The sequence below is a fragment of the Pseudonaja textilis genome, chromosome 3 (genome assembly GCF_049901715.1).
Source record: "Pseudonaja textilis isolate UNSWEBS1 chromosome 3, rPseTex1.2, whole genome shotgun sequence".
Taxonomy (NCBI): domain Eukaryota; kingdom Metazoa; phylum Chordata; class Lepidosauria; order Squamata; family Elapidae; genus Pseudonaja; species Pseudonaja textilis.
In genome coordinates this window covers 65,009,906-65,025,289 of record NC_141992.1, presented here as the reverse complement: position 1 = coordinate 65,025,289, position 15,384 = coordinate 65,009,906, and the positions used below count along the sequence as shown (strand labels likewise).

General features: G+C 36.9%; 1 protein-coding gene across 9 annotated transcripts in view; it reads right to left on the bottom strand.

Moving 5' to 3' along the window:
• FGGY (FGGY carbohydrate kinase domain containing) overlaps nt 1-15,384 on the bottom strand; it is a 146,796-nt gene that overhangs the window by 5,765 nt on the left and 125,647 nt on the right. The window lies entirely within an intron of this gene.

The following is a 15,384-nucleotide window of genomic DNA, read 5'->3' as shown; positions in this document are numbered from 1 at the left end:
AAGTGCCATGAATCCTCCCTCTGCCAAGTGCATGAGGTAACAGTAGTTTTCAAATATATTCTGTTGTTTTAACAAATTAATATGCAGAAAGCATTGGGAATAAGTGGGCTATATCTCCATCTGCTCCAACCAATACTGACTGTCATCAATGATTATAGAAAATGCAGTCCAAAATCAATTGCAGGGACAGCTTCTTCATGTCTATTGGACATTTTAATAATGAATACATCTCTTTTTCTTATTTACATATTTTCAAGTCACCCAAGTGTCATTTGGGAATGCATCTAATATACATTTCTAAAATAAAACAAAAAGTTACAAAAGAAGTCAAAACAAGAAAAATGGATACTTTTTTCCCACTTCTGAACTGGGCCACAGAAGTGGTGGGTGAGCGTGTGCATGTGCAAAGCTGCATTTGTGAAAGCTGCACATGCTCGCATGCAAAACCATCTCCTCTCTCTCCCTTAACCACTGCTGCTGCTACTACACCCGCTGGTCCAGCGAGATGAAAAGGTTGGGGAACGCTGATATAAACAAGTCCCTGGTTCTGTTGGAGCCGCAGACCTGGTCACATAAGCAAACCTTGAGAGATTTCCAGAATATTAAAAAGGATGGAGCTAATCTAATTTTGGGGGGAAGAATGTTCCATAAGGCAGGCACCACTGCAGAGAAGACATATTTCCTGGGACCCACCAAATGAAGGCCTTTAAGATAAAATAAATAAAAGCAGCAACATGCATTTTCATCCAGATGTAGTGGAGTGAACTGATGTTAACCAGGGAAGAGCTTCTTCCTCAGATAACCCAGACCCATCCTATGCAGAGCTTCAAAGATCAAAACCAGCACCTTGAATTGGACCTGAAAGCAAACTGGCAACTGACACAGCTCACAGAGCAGAGATGCAACATGCATTTTTCAATGGCCAGGCCGTTGCATTCTGTATCAACCAAAGCTTCTGGATACTAAGATGGATCTTGACAGACTAGAACACTGGGCCGTATCTAACGAAATGAAATTCAATGTAGAGAAAAGTAAAGTCGTACACTTAGGCAAGAAAAAGCAAAAGTACACATATAGACTGGGTGAAACCAGGCTCAATAGCAGTAACTGTGAGAGGGATCTTGGAGTCTTAGTGGACAACCAGCTAAATATGAGCCAGCAGTGTGCAGCCACCGCCAAAAAAGCTAATGCAATCCTAAGCTGTATTAACAGTGGGATACAATCAAGATCAAAGGAAGTACTAATACCACTCTATAAAGTCTTAGTAAGACCATACCTAGAGTACTACATCCAGTTTTGTTCACCACAATATAAAAAAGATGTTGAGACTCTAGAAAAAGTACAGAGAAGAGCAACCAGGATGATTAGGGGACTGGAGGCTAAAACATACAACGAACGGTTACAGGAACTGGGCTTGGCTAGTCTAGTAAAGAGAAGGATCAGGGGAGACATGATAGTGGTCTTCCAATATTTGAGGGGCTGCCACAGGGTCAAGCTATTTTCTAAAGCTCCTGTAGGCCAGACAAGGAATAATGGATGGAAACTAAAAAAGGAGAGACTTAACCTGGAAATAAGGAGAAACTTTCTGACAATGAGAACAATCAACCAATGGAACAGCTTGCCCTCAGAAGTTGTGGGAGCGCCATCACTTGAGACTTTCAAGAAGATTGGACTGCCATTTGTCAGAAATGATGTAGGGTCTCCCGCTTGGGTGGGGGGTTGGACTAGATGACCTACAAGGTCCCTTCCAACTCTGATTATCTGTTATCTGTTATACTCTTTTCAAGGGCAGCCCAACTTGTGTTTTATCTAAGTTCTGGTCTTTTATTAGAGTATGTTTTTCATTCTATATTATGAATTGAAAGGTAAGCACTTCTGAAATGATTTGGTTACATCCACGTGACACAAATGCTGCATATATGAGATTGCGAAGTGTTGGTGGCTTATCTGATTGTGTGTATGATCAAGGTTTTAATTAGAACGTTAGCTTGTTTCATCTAAATAGGAAATGCTGTCTATGGATATTGTCCCCATATCCAGAAATACAAAATTGGAGTTCCTACAAGATGTATTACTGTATCACATGTCCTGCACCCACCAGACACTATCCCAAAACCTGAGACAACAGAAGCCATTGCAACAATTATCTATTTCTCTGAAATTTGCAAGCCTATTGACATAACAGCATTTTGAGGGACTTCTGGATGGCTATGAAGGATGAGACCAATCTCACTTGGGCTCTAATTAGCTGGAGTCTAATAATTTTTTGCAGATATTTCAAAGTAGCAAAATACAAGAACATCAGGTTTAGGGCCAACAAGCCATGCTGGCTGGGGAATTCTGGGAGTTGAAGTCCACAAGTCTTAAAGTTGCCAAGTTCGGAGACCCCTGCTTTAGCACCAATAGAGGGAATGAATGAAAGAAACCAATGTTGCAATAATTCCACTTCTACTGAGATATTCACATTCTGCCTCTCTATATCTGGGTTGTCTATTGTATAATTACTTTCACAGTATCACAAAGACTGCTCAATCTGGCACAAGTATATGAGAGAACTGACTTTGCAGAAATGTTCACAAACATTTTGCTTAAGGGAGCAAATGACTAATCCAGCTCACAATTAAGTACATGAAACCACACATCTCAATTTGCTTAAGGCTTAATATTCTTATATGTTGTGGCCATTATTCATGCTTAAAGCAGTTATATTTCACTCATTTAATATACTAAATAGGTTGCTTAAGTAGGTTATATATATCTACTTCCTCAAATTGTTTGGTTTATAGCCCATGCTTCCTTCAGGAGCATCAGTCAGTGCCTGTAACACTCCCTCCTCCAAGTATCTCCCACTATAATTACTTTGTACTTTGGGCTAGGGAGGTTCTATGGCTGAGGCTAGATCAAAATTAGGATCTCCCTTTTACCAGTCCACCTTAATTGATGCAATGTGTTTAAATATAGTTAGAAATGAAGAAGAGTCAATGGGTAACCAGAAGATTTCATTAGCTACTATCAGTCACAAATGCTCATTTTAGAGTAAGAGATTTGAGAGGGAGGAAAAATCAGAAAGCTAGTAGCACCTTTTCCATCCTACACATTTTATTGAAAGGAATATGTTTTATTAAGCTGCATCTCAGTTCATCAGATACAAAGAATGCTACCTGGTGTTATCATAAACTAACAGTGCTCCCCACCTACAACATGGGGAAGAGTGGGAATTATCTAGGCAGTTGGGACAAGACAGACTTGTTGAACTCAAGTCTACCAGTAAGCTTCCATGTATTAATGGACTTAAACCCGGATCTCCCTGATGGTTTTCTATCACCTTAATAACTATAGTATGTTTCATTCAAGCAGAGGTGGTATTCAGCAGACTCTGACCAGTTCTGGAGAACCAGTAGCGGAAATTTTGAGTAGTTTGCAGAACCGGCAAATGCCATCTTTGACTGGAGATTTTACAGTATCTTTCCCCTGCCATGCCCCCCAAGCCACGCCCACAGAACCGGTAGTAAAAAAATTTGAATCCTACCACTGCATTCAAGGCATTCTGTGTTTCAATATCTCAGGGGCTGCCACAAAAAAGAGGGAGTCAAACTATTCTCCAAAGCACCCAAAGGTAGGACAAGAAGCAATGGATGGAAACTAATCAAGGAGAGAAGCAATCTAAAACTAATGAGGAATTTCCTGACAGAACAATTAATCAGTGGAACAACTTGCCTCCAGAAGCTATGAATGCTCCCAACACTGGAAGTTTTTAAGAAGAGATTGGATAGCTATTTGTCTAAAATGTTATAGGGTTTCCTGCTTGAGCAGGGGGTTGGACTAGAAGACCTCCAAGGTCCCTTCCAACTCTGTTATTCTATTCTATTCTATCCTATCCTATCCTATGATTTGGTTTTTACATCACAGTAAAATATAATCAATGTAGCAAATAGATTCTTTAATGGGAATTATTACAACATATTACAATGCCAGGGACTCTGTGTGTGTGTGTGTGTGAGTGTGTGAGTGTGTGTGTGTGTGTGTGTGTGTGTGAGAGAGAGAGAGAGAGAGAGAGAGAGAGAGAGAGAGAGAGAGTAAGTAAGTAAAGAAAAATATTTTCCCTGTCCAGCCATCTCCAACTTTAGGGGGCAATGTGCCATGTAGCCAGAATGACTATACATTAGGATGCATGGAACAGCATTACCTTCCCAACAAAGTGGTACCTAGTTATCTACTGGCATTTGCATGCTTTTGAACTGCTAGGTGGGTAGGAGTTGTTAGGTGGGGAATAACAGGAGCTCACCCCATTCCAGCTGACAAGCTCAGCATCTTTAACTGCTAAGCCATCATGTTACACACACACACACACACACCTTAATATATATTTTACACTTCTGCAATAAATGTTAATGCTTATTAGGAAGTATATATTGCTAATGAATCAACAGTCACTAAAGAGCTATAAGAAGGAGGGAAATGTAACATATAAAAGTACAGGATTTGTAAAAACAAAAACAAAATATAATCTGGAGTTATCAAAGCTGATTCTCTCCTCAAAAGAAATACTTTAAATGAAGTCATGTGATTCAAGCTTCATGCCCATCTATTTATCTCAAATTTCTAATATCCTTTGGCAGAATGTAGAATTTATGGCAGCAATTATATAATGGGCCTGTTCAAGGGGTTGGCTATCATGAAAAAATAATACAGAAGACTACATTAAAATGTCTGATACTTACTATTGAGATTATGATTGTGAGCCATGTCATGAATCTGAGTTAAAAAAGAAAAGATGCTTTGGACCACACAGAAATATGCATGTTGTACCTGTGGACACAACCTTAAATCAAACACATTTTTCCCTGGGTCAAATGAACCTCAAGGGAAAACAGCTTCTTTAAGGGGTTGCCAATGACACATACACCCACACACGCTCTGAATCAAGTTTCCTCTTCCAGTCGACATCGCTGCACAACCTTATTATACATTGGGGTATGGATTCCTACAGTGGACAATGATAAGACTATATGATTTCCAACATTCCCTCCAATTCTTCCATTATTTTTGCTCCAAAATGGGATTTTTGTGCCAACTTTGTAAACTTTTTGGCCCACCCTGGGAAACACTCCGCTGGAATTTAACTACTGTAGTAGTTTTTTAAAAAAGCACTGTGAATATTGGCTACCAGGTTAACAACTGTGTCATTTGTTAATGGCAGCTTTCATGTGAGCGTTCTCTTTGTAAGCTGAATGTTATTAACATCAATGATGTCACAAGCATTTTTCATTAGTTCCCCAGACACCTACAAAAACTTGCAGTTTAAGCACAATGCCTTAATAGTGGGGGAGGCGGGAATCCTTTTTACAGACATTATATTCTGCTCTCTTTATTGAAAAAGATGATATCTTCAAAACCCAGAAGAAGCATTTCTTTGTAGAATCCCATAACATCTCATACCATGTCCCAACTATCCATCTGTTGCACTGCAAAGGGATCATACGGAAAGGCCTTAAGTGGTCTAAAAAGTAAGGAATGTGATAGGGAAAGACAGAAATAGCTAGCAATTCCCTTCTGCAATCCACTTTTTCTTGTTAGATCTGACCAATCATACAAATGGGAAAAAAATATTCTACTTAACTTAGGTACCTGTTATTGTACACATGTTGTACTCTGACAATAAAGGTAATAATAATTGTTTTTGAGGCCATTTAGTATTTTCAGATAAATAAATGCTTGCAGATTTATTTCAAAGCAGTTACTTATTCACTTAACTTCTAAACCTGTCCTTTCCTTATTTTTTTCAAAAGAAGAAAACCATCACATAGTGGATAACAACTCAGAAAGAAGCCTTATTATATTTAATAGATACTGCCAAGTGAGTATCTAGGTGTGCAGTTAAATTGCTCTGTTCTAGAGAAGAGAAAAAGAAAAAAAAAGAAAACAAACCAGTATCATCCTTAGGAATTCATTATGGTAAGATGCCTAAAAACAAACAGAACCCTGGGAAGATGAGAGAAGGGCAGATGGAGATATACAGCATTTGCAGGCACATCAAGAAGGATTTAGGCAGCATTGACTATTGAAGGTTTGCTGTTTTTCAGAAAAGATTGGGCTGAAGCTCTTGAAGTGATTGTGAACAAGGAGGAATCTGAAGACCCACTGATGGAAGAAGAGGACAACATGAGACGAAGACCACCCTTTGGAGAGGTTTTTTTTTAAAAAGAGCCACCTGGAGAAAAAGTATGCCAGGGAGCATAATAACCCCTTACTTCTTATCTCTGAGTAGGAAGTAGGGATAGAACCTAAGTGTTACATTGATTCTATTTACCCAACACTATAGACTCCACAGATAAATAAGCTAAATTAGTTACAGTACAGGAAGCCTTACTATAGCAGTAGAGAAATGCCTACAGAGATTCTCAATCATCCAGGTCATGGTTCTCCCAAATGTTTGTATCAGTTCTTCGGAACTGAATAAGCTCCTTGGATGAGAAACAAAATGTTTTCAAACAAAAAAACCAAGAAAGTCCACTTGCCTTTTGGAAAAAGTCTCTTAAACTGGCATGCTGTCTCTTAAATCAATTCCCAAAGATTGGCAAAAGCCCATTACATACCTTTTATATGTTGTATAAATGCAGCAACAATGAGCAATCTTAATCTGTTTTCTTCTTGGAGAGGATGAGATTTTTCAGATACTGTCAACTAATTCTAATGATAAGGTACAACATACAATCAGCACAGGGCCCCCAAAAGGCTGTGTGCTATCTCCTCTTCTCTTCTCCCTATATACCAATAACTGCATCTCAAATGATCCATCTGTTAAAATACTGAAGTTTCTTGATGACACAACAGTGATTGGTCTCATTCGAGACAACAACAAATCTGCATACAGACAGGAGATTATACAACTTGCCTTGTGGCGTAACCAGAACAATCTGGAACTGAACACACTCAAAACCGTAGAAATGGTGGTAGACTTTAGAAGAAACCTTCCCATACTACCACCTCTTACAATACTAGACAACACAGTATCGACAGTAGACACCTTCAAATTTCTAGGTTCTACTATATCACATGACCTAAAATGGACACCTAACATCAAAAACGTCATCCAAAAAGCACAACAAAGAATGTTCTTTCTGCGCCAACTCAGAAAGCTCAAACTGCCCAAGGAGCTGTTGATACAGTTCTACAGAGGAATTATTGAGTCTATCATCTGCACCTCTATAACTGTCTAATTTGGTTCTGCAACCCAACAGGACAGACACAGACTTCAGAGGATAATTAGGACTGCAGAAAAAGCAATTACTACCCACCTGTCTTCAATTGAGGACCTGTATACTGCACGAGTCAAAAAGAGGGCTGTGAAAATATTTACAGACCCCTCACATCCCGGACACAAACTGTTTCAATTCCTTCCCTCAAAACAATGCTATAGAGCACTACACACCAGAACAACTAGACACAAGAACAGTTTTTTCCCAAAAGCCATCACTCTGCTAAACAAATAATTCCCTCAACACTGTTCAACTATTTACAAAGTGTACACTACTATTACTGTTCATCTTCTCATCACTCCTTATCACCCATCCCTTTCCACTTGTGATTGTAGGACTATAACTTCGTTGCTTGTATCCGTACAATTTATATTGACCGTTTCCTAGTATGATTTGATAGTTGATTGTACCCTATGACTACCATTGTGTTGTATGTTATGATTCTTGATTCTTAACGAATGTACCTTTTCTTTATGTATACTGAGAGTATTTACACCAAGACAAATTCCTTGTGTGTCCAATCACACTTGGCCAATAAAGTATTCTATATACAAAACTACAGAAAGTAGTGACAACCCAGTGCACTGGAGCACAACTTTCCTATATGAAAATTATGACAACCTATGTTATCTAAAAAGAGTAGCATGCTGGGTGCAAATGTGACAGCATGCTAGGGAGCTGTGGCTGGCAGCAGACTGTCAGGAGGTGAAAAGGTCTTTCCCATCATGCTTTCATAACCCATAATTATCAGGGAGAGGAAAAGGGAGAGAGCTAAGTAGCATGATTGCTTAACTTTTACGCTGCTCTTTTTTTTCTGGGAAAGGAGTGCACCAGATTTCCCGGGACCTTACCTGACATTTTATTCATATTGATATGATTAATGAGGGTGGATTATTGCACAAACAATTCCAGATTCCACATACCTGGAGTTATGACACCGATTAGGATAAGAAATTTGGTTAAGTATGTCCTCAAATGGACTGGAATTTTAGATGCTTTTCCAAGTAATCTTATTGAGAATTTGTTCCTTAGAAGGTTCTCTTACAATCTGGTTGTTACAGATAGTTCTGTCTTCTGCCCTTTACATATCATTGGATTTTAAAACATTCATTTTCAGACCCTACTTGCTTACTCTTATTCAAAAATAAGCATTATATAACTGTCTTCTACTATATTGTTATTTTGGTTCCAGAATAAATTATGTTTGTTGTTCCTGAGCTTTTTATCTCATTTCATTTAATTCTCCTACAAGGTTTTTTTGCCACTTTTATATTTGCTTATGGGTTTTCCCCCTCTGTTCAAAAAACTCTGTTTATTATTGTATTTTTTGTTCTCTCTCTTGCTCTCCCTCTCCCTCCTCCCCCCCACCCTCTCTTTATGTAAAGCTATCTTTGGAACTGATGAAAAGGCAGAAATGAAATTACAAAATACACATAAATTTTAAAGGAAGTAACACGTCATCTCTGAAAACTCAAATGTCTATAGATCCTTTAATAAATCCTGAAAAATAATTATATAGAATACCAGAAATAGAAAGCTTCATTTGCCAACTATCTATATAGAAGACATTATATCCTTGTTTAGGGAGAAAATAATCTTCTACTTAAGAAATTTTCATTTCAGCTGATGCCCAATTAAAAATATACTTGGCTTAATTTATTGATTTGTTATACATCACCATAATCGCCATGGAATCTTGGGGGTTGATAATAATAAAACATTAACGAATAATTCAAAATTCATTAATATTAATAATCCCCAACAATGCCAAATGGTCTCTGGAAGAATTTGGTTTTTATCAGCTTCCAGGAGATCATGGGAATGAAAGTTAACTAGAGTTTAGGAGGAAACTATTTAATAAACCAGAGTCCATCAATTGGAAAATGTGGTTTTCAAGGTCTTCCCCCAAGTTTCTAAAAACAGGACTGCTTATATATTAGATATAAAATAACATATTGAATATGACAATTCCACTTGGAAAAGGCAGTCTTACAAATACCCACAAGCTAACCCATACACAGATAGAACTTTTTAAACTAAAATATTATACTGGATTTTGAGGATTGCATATGAACAGTTAAAACAGACTGTTAGGAAGGAGAGAAAGAAGGTGACACATGAATCAACATGTGTGTGCAATGGAGATTAGAGGTGAATGGGTTGATGGGAAAATCAGAGAACCAATATTTATTTTTACACATGTACAAAATGGTGGAAATGGATGAATCTTTTTAGATAATAAGTCAAGTATTTATTTTCTAACTGTAGACACTCTCATACACATACAAAACTGATTACAAAGTAAAATGGAAGGAAAAGGTTCTTCAAAGTTATTTCTGATAAACATTTTCAGGCACGTAACTTAACAAAAGAAATCTACTTGTTTTCAAGCAGTACAATAAGCATCAGCTCACAAAGGCTATAGAAACTAGTCTTGTATATAGTTTGTCATGTGACTTTCACATTGTGGCTTTTATTTTGTTTGTAGGAATATTCCATAAATTACACAATACAATAAATGCTTTCTTTCACTCACTTATTTACTTGCTCACATATTCTAAGATGGCTTTTTAAATGATCTCTATTCCCCTTTCCCGTAAAAGTTGTGCTAAAATTAAAATATAAACATTCATGTTTGACCATAATTTGATCATGATTTTTAAAGGCAAGGCAACATGCAAGTGAATGGATTTTTCAGACAAAAATAGAGGCTCTGTATAATAAATAAAAGGATGCATTCATAGTTTCAAGTCTTTGTTATAATGTCAAAGCTGAGAAAGATACAAACCAGTAAACAGACTAGTCAGCAATGATGATTAAAACTGTAACAGTCACTTTTCTATATATACAGAAGAAAATTAGGCCTATCAGCCATGATTTTTAGATTAAAAGGAGAAAACAACGTATTTTTTTTAAAAAAAGAACGAACATTGAATGAGATTGATGTCTGTTTAGGACTCACTAAAAGTGGGAAAATGGTACAATTTCTCTAAAACAGGGTTTTCTATTATAGGGGGAAAAGAGGGATACCATGCAGGTGGGCTTCATTAATGAATATAAACTTTAAAGCCTCTTCTCTGTTCAGGGCTCTGTTCAATGACCTTAAATTACTCTCTCTGAAGCTGGATAAGGAACATCCCAAGAGAGTAATTTAAAATTACTGAGGACACTGCATACAAGGAAATATTTGGGGCTTGGGCTACATACACACTGTGACTGTACTATGAAGTGTGATGAAGCATGTGATAATTGATAGCTCAACCATCTGTTTCAAATAGAAATTAATAAAGTCACTGGAATTCATTGATCATTTAACAATTCCTGCCTTGTTGCTAATAAAAGGGGAAAAAATAGCTCAATGCCTCAAAAGCATCCTTCTCAGCTTCTTCCTTACATGAAGCTGGGCTAAACAGATCTATCCCCAGCACTGCAGTTGTTTATGGTTACGTACATATGAATAAGATCCATCAATATAATGGTAAAGAAACATTGCAACCTTTATCTTGTTCAGTTTTAATTTTGGTATCCTTAGCTATTTTTATTAAGCAACGCAGTGATATTACAGTAGAAGATTCTGATTCTAAATTATGTTTATATGTTGGGGATATCTTACAATTTTAAATAACTGCTTTTACTGCAAACTTTTATATGGTTGCTTCAACATTTTGCTAAGTATTCAAGACATAAAATTAACTGGGATATTTTTATTATTTCCTTTAATTATGCCTTGAAACTATGATATTTGGCTATTTGGAGGAGTTATGTTTACTTTGAGTTAAGAAATTATTTTGAAAAACTGAAAAATATTTCTGATATTAAGGGTTAGATTACAGAGGCGTGAAAAGGCCATTTTATCTACTAATAGAAAAAATAATTCAATATATTTTTATGTAGGATATAAATTTATGATATTTATAATGTGAAACAACCATTAATTACTATTTTCTCCCTAAGATTTATAAATTTGTTTGACATTTATTAATGTGTGACATATATCAAGAGTTTCTCCCTTTTATATTTTTCTTTGTTTTGTTTTTGTAGTTTTAGATGTATCTCTTTCCTTTTTAATTTTTTAAAACATTTATTTTACTTTCTGTAAAGTTCGCAAATACATTTCTAAGCTCTGTGTGTGTCGGTGTGTGTGTGTGTGTGTGTGTGTGTGTGTGTGTGTGTGCATGCACGTCCAGAATCCTTGCCGCCCACAGTCCACTTAAGTTGAGCAGCCAATAAATTTAAATAAATAAATCTTGAGATCACATTTTCCTTCCTTTCAAGTAAATATGATACATTAAAAATGAATCATAAATAAAACTTGGAAAGATGTAACAAATGATAAGCAATTTCTACTTCTACTTCTTTCCTTCCAATAGATCCTCCAAACAAGTTTAATGTAATCCTTCATCTAGCACTGCAAAACCTCCCAACTCCATTTCATGTTTGACAAGAACATTTCATTTCATGTTTGACAGAAACATTGCATTTTGTCCAATATAAAAGTATCTGTAAAGGGATCAGTAAAAAGTTGCTTACCCTTTCCCTGGCCTCATCCTATCTATAAGAATAGAATAAAAATCTTTATTGGCCAAGTGTGATTGGACACATAAGGAATTTGTCTTTGGTGCATATGCTCTCAGTGTACATAAAGAAAAAATAAAATACATTCATCAAGAATCATAAGATACAACACTTAGTGATAATCATAAGTTACTAATAAGCAATCAAATCATACTAGGAAACAATTAAAACAATATAAATTGTAAAGATACAAGTAACACGGTTGTAATCGTAAGTGGGAAGAGATAGGTACTAGGAAGGATGAGAATAATAGTAATACAGTCTTAGTAAATAATTTGACAGTGTTGTGGGAATTAGTTGTTTAGCAGAGTGATGGCATTCCGGGAAAAACTGTCCTTATGTCTAGTTGTTCTGGTGTGCAGTGCCCTATAGCATCGTTTTGAGGGTAGAAGTTGAAACAATTTATGTCCAGGATGTGAGGGGTCTGTAAATATTTTCACAGCCCTCTTTTTGACTCATGCAGTATACAGTATACCCGTCACATCCTGGACATAAATTGTTTCAACTTCTACCCTCAAAACGATGCTATAGGGCACTGCACATCAGAACAACTAGACATAAGGACAGTTTTTCCGTGAATGCCAGGTGTTAATGGAAGGCAGGTTGGTTGGTAGCAATTGCTTTTTTTGCAGTTCTAATTATCCATTGAAATCTGTGTTCATCTTCTTTGGTTGCAGAGCGAAACCAGACAGTTATAGAGGTGCAGATGACAGAATCAATGATTCCTCTGTAGAATTGAATCAGCAGCTCTTTGGGCAGTTTGAGCTTTCTGAGTTGGCGCAGAAAGAACATTCTTTGTTGTGCTTTTTTGATGACATTTTTGATGTTAGATGTCCATTTTAAGTCTTGAGATATGATAAAATCTAGAAACTTGAAGGTGTCTACTGTTGATACTGTTGTCTAGTATTGTAAGATGTAATTGTGTAGGAGGGTTTCTCCTAAAATCTACCACCATTTCTACTGTTTTGAATGTATTTAGTTCAAGATTGCTCTGGTTGCACCACAAGGCTAGTTGTTCAACCTCCCATCTGTATGCAGATTCACTGTTGTCCCGAATGAGACCAATCACTGTTGTATCATCTGCAAATTTCAGTACTTTAACAGAGGGATCTTTTGAGATGCAGTCATTGGTATATTGAGGATAAGCAACGAAAGGAGAGGAAAAGAAGGGAAAAAATAGGCCTATTATTACCATGGGCCAATGTGGAAATGGGCACAGGAGGTGTAAGAATTTGTTTATTAAGGATCGGTTACAGAACAAAGTTACCTTGGAAGGCATTAAATGTGCCAACAACCAATCCAGAACCAATCTATTAATTCTATTCCATTCTATTCCATTCCACCCCACACTCCTCTATTCTGTTCTGTTCTGTTCTATTCTATTCTATTAATTCCATTCCATTCCACATCCCACTCCACTCCATTCCACTCCACGCTCTTCTGTTCTATCCTATCCTATCCTATCCTGTCCTGTCCTGTCCTGTCCTGTCCTGTCCTATCCTATCCTATCCTATCCTATCCTATCCTATCCAGAGACCATCCATTGTGTAAACAGATCTATAGATAGATGGCAGCTGAGTGAAATCAAATGGGGAAAAGGGTCAGTGTAACTGGAGGAAAAGTTTTCTGGCATTCCAGCCATGATGTTACTCATTTATTAAAGAGGCTAAACTTAGAAGCAGAATGAGCCATACCGATCGTCATTCCATCAAGTCCTCAGTTGTAAAGCTTGTCTTGTGTCTGTTGCTAATATTAGACAACTGCTTGTTTCTTGTTTTACTAGGGCCTCCCCCGCAATATCCCACAATGAACAAATAATTAAGTAATTGTATTTAGTGGGCAGCTAACACTTTTGCCCAAATTAAAATGGGTCGGATGCCAGTCTGACTGCCCGGCAGTGGGAGGCTCAGCTTACGTAGGCTATGAAAGGAGCCCAAGAGCTTAATTCTCTTTTCAGCTCCCAAGTTTTGCTGGCACCAGGCACAATGTTTTATGTGTATTGGTCTCTGACTCAGCGAAACCCAGCTTTGCACAGTGAAAGGGACAGGTGTCCTTGAATTGGACTGTGACTCAGAACTGGGAAGGATTCAACAGCATATGGCAAGAGATTATATAAAAATGTCGGCAACCGATGTCCTTAACCTGTGAAGAAGCAAAAATGGAAAACAACCACAGCACCAGTTCTATCCATAGTCCTGCACTGTTGCATAAAATTCCTACTGTATTATTTCACAGCTATTAGAATTCCATAGAGCTGTTCAATGCTGATAAATCTGCTCAGAAAGATTGCTGAGGGACCAGTCATGCTAATGTGAGACTCGTACTACCATTTACAAGATACAAAAGTACCATGTTAAATTTCTTGTTACATTATTATCCGCCCCCCCAACACACTCCCCCCCAAAAAACACCATTATAACCAACTGTGGAAGGGAGAGAAATAAGATCTACACATTTTTTAGCTTGATTGTAACTAAACCCCCTGTTCATCGTTTTATTAGGTTACAAGTGATACATTTAATATTATAATTAGTTTGATCCTACTATCAGAGCTAGCTGGCTCACCCTACAAAGTGAAGTATTTAGGACTATAATGAAATCTCCTTTGAGTTGAGTTCAATTCATTGTGGATTCATGGGAAGTTTTCTTTGCAACAATTCTAACCAGTTCAAGCTCCTTTAGTATTTTATTTCAGTATTTTATTTTATAAGCATTTTAGTATTTCAGATAACCCAACATTGGCTAGGTGTTTTCAGTCTTTTTCTTCCCCTTTCCCTTGTTTATGGCTTCCTAATACAATCAGGGTAGCCTTCCATTAAGGAATTAACATACAATATATGTTCATTACTGCATACTGTTCCCAGATGGAACTCTCAATAGCACACAAAATCTTTAAGGAACATTTTCAAGTCATACCAGCTGGCATGGTTCATATCAATTACTATGAGAATCTCTTGGAGTGCCAACTTTGTATCTCTGGAGGTTCTGTGTTTAAAGCCTCCTGCACTCCATAAGCTGTTTTTCTTTTTATATTGTGAACTATACTCTGAGTGTTGTACTGCTTTAGCCTATTTACAATAAGGTTCTTTTTCAGAAATTATATACAGATATACATATGTCATCCACTTGCTTTTTATAATGGCTTCATAGCTGTGAGACACTCAGTGCAAATTATCTCAAACTTTTTGTACATTTTGGTGACTTTTTAAAAAAATACAGTTTATATGATCAAAATGTGCAGCCAATATTAGTATTTGTATCTTATTTTCAGTGAAATTCACTTTTTAAACTGTTTATGAAGGAAATTCCATGCATAAAAAAGTAAAAGTTCAACATCACATCATATGTAAATGAAGTGTAATAGTGTAGCTATCCCCATCCGAATGTAGCAGCAATTATGATAACGTTGGATAACTTCTCCAGATTATAACTTTGCACCTTTAAAAATTAGCAATTCTTCTTAGAACACCACTATAATCAGTGGATGGACCAGTAACCAAGAATATTTTTTTTCATACAGATATTCTTCACCTAGCAACTACCAAAATTA